This window comes from Penaeus vannamei, chromosome 34 (genome assembly GCF_042767895.1).
Source record: "Penaeus vannamei isolate JL-2024 chromosome 34, ASM4276789v1, whole genome shotgun sequence".
In the NCBI taxonomy this organism is placed as follows: Eukaryota; Metazoa; Arthropoda; class Malacostraca; order Decapoda; family Penaeidae; genus Penaeus; species Penaeus vannamei.
The window spans coordinates 6,939,034-6,944,033 of NC_091582.1; the positions used below are offsets into that span (position 1 = coordinate 6,939,034).

Here is a 5,000-nt window from a genome sequence, read left to right on the forward strand (position 1 = left end):
CTGGCCGCTCGCCTCGCCCTCGGCCCTGCAGGACACGCGTCGAGAGGGACGCTCACGCACGCACGCACGCACACACACGCGCGCGAAATCACTCTTTCGGAAGCTAAAGCGGCGCTGGCGACGGCGATGACGGCGGGGACGCGTCCGTCGCTGAACGGCGCGGGTGGCGACTGTGCCGAAGTATTATCGCGCCCGTGCTGCTCGGCGCTCGCGGCCACCCGCCAGCGCCCCCCCCTCCGCGCCTGCTTCATAATCAATAGTGGCAGCATCACCACACACCCCTGCCTCAGCCCCTGCTTCGTTCTGTAGCCTCCACTCCGCTCTCCTTCCTTCTCTCTCCCTCTCTCGCTCTCTCTCTCTCTCTCCTTTCACCACCGCCGCACCAACACCACATGCTCACAACACTAAATATACTATTTAACCACCCAGATATATCTCGGCTCCTTGCCCTCTTGCCCCCCCCCTCCCCACCTCCCCCGCCCAGTGTCACCAGCTGGGCCAGCACCACCCCCCCTCGACCCACCCCCTCCCCACGCGCCTCCCTTGCACGCCGTCGGACACAATACGTGAGTAAATCTGGAGCGTGATGGCGCCCTGATGGGTCCTGTGGGGCGCCGCCGCCTCCTTCCCCGCCTTTCCCTTCCCCCTCCCACCCCCCCTTGCCCCTCTCCTCACCGCCTTCCTTCCACAATCCAATCTTCCTTGAATCCGGTGCCGCTAACCTTTCTCCTCCCTTCCCCAGTTCTCCTTCTCTGACTACACGTATTTCGGCCCTTGCTCCCCGTGCCCTCCGCGATCCCTCCCCGTAGGAAGAAGGGGCGAGTGCGTGCGTGCGTGCGTGCGTGCGTGCGGAGTGGCAGGGATGCTGAGCTCCCTCCCCTTCCCCTCCTCCGCAACACCTCTGGCGCGCGCGGGGAGGTCAGTCGCGAGGGGACGGCGACGGAGAGGTTTTCCCCTCGAATCGCCCCGGCAGTAGGAGCGATGCGCGGCGCCCTCTCACAGCGGAGGACGACGCAGATGATGAAAAAAACAAAGAAAAAAAGAAAACAGAAGAAAAAAAAGAAGAAAGCAGAAGAAAAGAAAAGAAAAAAAGAAGAAAGCAGAAGAAAAGAAAAGAAAAGAAAAAAAAAACTTTCAAGAGAGCCCCGCACGAGCAGAAAATTCTGGTGGCGTTATCTGAAGCATTTTCAACCTTCCTCCTATCTTCTCCACACCTCTTCTCTTCCTTCTTTCTTTACGCCATCATTCCTCTCTCCATTATCCCCACTATCCATTTTTTCCATCTTCCCCTTTTCTCAGACTTTTCCCTCTTTTTTTTTCCCTCTTCCCATCCTACTATCCACCCATTCCATCCACCTCTCTCTCCCTCCTTCTCTCTCTCCCTATCTGTCTGTCTGTCGGTCTATCACCCTTCCTCCACTCCCCTTCCTATTTCCATCTCCTCCTTCCCCTCCTTCCCCATCATCTCCTCCTTCCCCATCATCTCCTCCTTCCCCTCTCTATCATCATCTTCCCCTCCCTCCTCCTCATCAACATCTCCTCCCCCTTCCCCTCCCTCCCCCTCCCCCAAAGCCCCCATTTTGAGGCCCGCCCTAAGACCGGATGATCCCCGCCCATTTGTATCGCTTCTCCCGCCACCGCCACCTCCTCCTCCTCCTCCGCCGCTGCCACCTTGGCCCGGCTTGGCCTTTCGCTGCGACATAAAAAAAAAAACACAACAAGTCCTTTTCTCTCTTTTATCTCTTATCTTTTATCAGGACATCGTGCCTCTCTGATCACACTTGGCGGCGCTGCGCTTTTGTCATTAGCCACGCCGCTGAGAACCGGAGAGACGAGGGGGGGGGGGGGGAATAAACGAAGATGAAACGGCGAGAGGAAGGGAGGATGGGGCAGGTGAGGGAGGGAGGGAGGGAGGGACGGAGATGATGGTGAGGAAGGGAAGATGGTAATGATGGAGACAGAAAAGAAGAAAAGAAAAAGGAAAGGAGAAAAAAGGGAGATGGAGGTGGAGGAAGAAAAGAAGAGAGAGAAGAGAGGGGAAAAGGAGGGAGGGAGGGAGGGAGAGAGGGAGAGACGGAGGTGGGAGGAGATGGGGATGATGATGATGAGGAAGGACAGTTGGTGATGATGATAGAGATAGAAAGGAAGAAAAGAAAGAGGAAAGGGAAAAAAGGGGAGGGAGAAAAAAGGAAAAGAGAGGAGAGAGAAGAGAGGAAGGGAGATAGATAGAGATAAAGAAAGGGAGATAGATAAATAGCCAGATAGATAGAGAGACAAAGAGAGAATGAGAGAATAAAAGAGACAAAGAAAAAAAAAAGAGAGAGAGACAGCGAGAGGCGTAAGAGGCAGCGGCAGCAATTAATCTCGGGTCCAAAGTTTGACCGTAAGTCACAGGTCGGAGGCGTCGCGGGAGAGGCCGAGGAGGGCGCCGAGGAAGCCCCGAGAGTGGACGCGTCGGCACCGCGAGGCCCTTGCCCTCCCCACCGCCCCTCCCCTCCCCCAGCCTCTTGCCCTTGCCCCTCCCCTCCCCCAGCCTCTTACCCTTGCCCGTCCCCACCGCCCCTCCCCTCCCCCAGCTTCTTGCCCTCATCCACTCCCCTGCTACCCCTCCCTTCCCTTAGCCTCTTCCTCTTACCCCTCCCTTTTCCCAACCTCTTGCCCTTGCCCCTCCCCTCCCCCAGCCTCTTGCCCTTGCCCGTCCCCACCGCCCCTCCCCTCCTCCAGCCTCTTGCCCCTCCCTTTCCCCAACTCCTTCCCTATGGCCTCTCCCCTCCCTCGTCCACTGCCCCTCCCTTCCCTTAGCCCCTACCCTCTGCCAGCCTCTTCCCCTTAGCCTTCCTTTCCCCAACACCTTCCCCTCCCTCATCCACTCCCCCGCTGCCCCTCTCCTCCCCCAGCCTCTTCCCCTTACCCCTCCCTTTCCCCAACTCTTTCCCCATGGCCTCTCTCTCCCCCATCCCCCTCTCCTCCCCAACCCCTTCCCTTACCCCTCCCCCTCCCTCGCCCCCCCCCCCCTCTTGGGCCTCTCCAGCCGCCCATGTGTCATCATCTGTGTCATCGCAAGGCCTGGCAATGGGCGACCGGTGGGCGGCGGTAGAAAGAACGAAAAAAAAATTAAAGAATAAAAAAATGGGCTAAAAATAAAAGAAAAGAACGGACGCAAGAATAAAAGAGAGCGAGAGAGAGAAGAAGAATAAGAGAAAGAGAGAAAATATGTACAGACAATACATAAATCTATAAAAAAAATATAAAAAATCGAAAAAAAATAACGAAACAGACGCAAACAAATCTCAAAATCCACAACAAAACAAAAACAAAAATAAACATTCACAACAACAGCCACAATCAAATAAGACAATTATCCTTCCGAAAAGGGTAACCACCACCTCTTATTCTTTCTATCTCTAAACAACCACCGTTATTATTCCTTTTATCAGCTCTTCAGGGAGCGATGACGGGCCCAGGGGAGGGGAGAAGCAGGGGGGAGGGAGGGGAGATGTAGAGAGAGGGGGGTGGGGGGGGGCGAAGATCCCCTGGGGAGCATCTTAGCGCTCCCGGGGAGATAAGAGAAAAAGCTGCTTCTCTCGGATTCCTTTTCTCTGAAGACGAGAAAAAAAGATGAAGAAAAAAAAATCCGATATGTCTTTTAGCTTTTCTTATATTTTTTAATACCTATATTTTTTCCCTTCCTTCTTCGGCCGAAAAAAAAGAAATATTCTTGCTATTGTTTTCTTCACATTTTTTTCGTATCCCAACCTCTGAATTTTTTTTTTTTTTTAATATCTTCTCTTTTTGTTATGGGAGAATGGCGGGGAGGCAAGTTAAGAAATATTTCCTATAACTGTTAAAAGGAAGCTTTGCATCCTAAGCCGTAAGACAAGGAAAGAAAAGTTAACTAAAAGCTCAAAAATTAAATGAACAAATAATAAACGAATATATAAACAAATAAACAGAGTTGGTTCCTCGTCCATCTGGATTAACCTCCTCGTCCTGGTGTTTATTTTCAAGCGTTGAGGTTCATTGATCACCTTTTGCCAACCTCGTTTTCTTAGCTGTTTTAATTTCTAGTTACTTTTTGCACCCTTATTTCTATATCCTTCTTTCCTTAACCCCAATTCCCTTCCACAATAAATAAATAAATAAATAATCTTGAATATATACAGAACATTCACAATTTGTTTACAACAGAAAGCGACGAAAAGTTTGGCTCATGATACAAACTTTACGCCTGTAACCCTCTAAAAATAACCTAACCTAGAGACAGTTCGGCGGACGTTATTATTCAAAAAAACAAATCCTGCGACACGAAAAAATTACGGATTTTGCTTGAGATGTTTCCGTTTAGTTTACTTCCCCAAGCCAAGTAAACCTGCGACATTTCACACGCGGGAAAAAAAAAACAACAACATGGCGCGGACATCACTTTGATTGAGATCTTCCCACGAGATACTGCTTGGCCTCGCTGGCTTGTTTTTCCTTTCCAAAGTACCCTAATACAGACACAAACACACACAGACACTTACGCATACTTACACTTACACCCCACCCCCCCACACACACAAACACACACAGACACTTACGCATACTTACACTTACACTCCCCCCACACACACAACAAAAAAAAAAAAGGAAAATAAAATTCACGAGTAGCAACACCTCGTTTGTTTACGCCTCGGTAAATTTACGAAGGCGATCTCCAATTAAAACACCACCAGCTCGGCCACCGCGAGGAAACAAATATAGGAGTGATAATAATTGGTGTTTACGACAAGCATTCTCCGATGCTCAACAATTAGCATAAATCGATACCCTCCAGCTGGCCACCGGTTCTGTAAGAGGGAGAGGGAGGGAAGGGGGGAGGGGGGTGGGGAGGAAGGAGAAGCGGAGGACGACGACGAGGGGGAAGGAAAAGAGGAGGGGGAAGAATAGGAGGAGGGGAAAGAGGAGGAAGAGGAGATGTTAAAGGGAGGAGGAGATGGAGAGAGAGAGAGAGAGAGAGA

General features: G+C 51.4%; 1 protein-coding gene across 5 annotated transcripts in view; it reads right to left on the reverse strand.

The window, feature by feature from the left end:
- Positions 1-399, reverse strand: part of LOC113824089 (serine/arginine repetitive matrix protein 4) — a 32,479-nt gene extending 32,080 nt beyond the window's left edge. For all 5 annotated transcript variants that reach the window (XM_070113519.1, XM_070113522.1, XM_070113518.1 and 2 more), the window contains exon 1: positions 1-399. This exon is cut by the window's left edge and continues 1,677 nt beyond it. The gene's annotated coding sequence lies outside the window, so the exon portion shown is untranslated.
- Between the last annotated feature and the right edge of the window lie 4,601 nt (positions 400-5,000).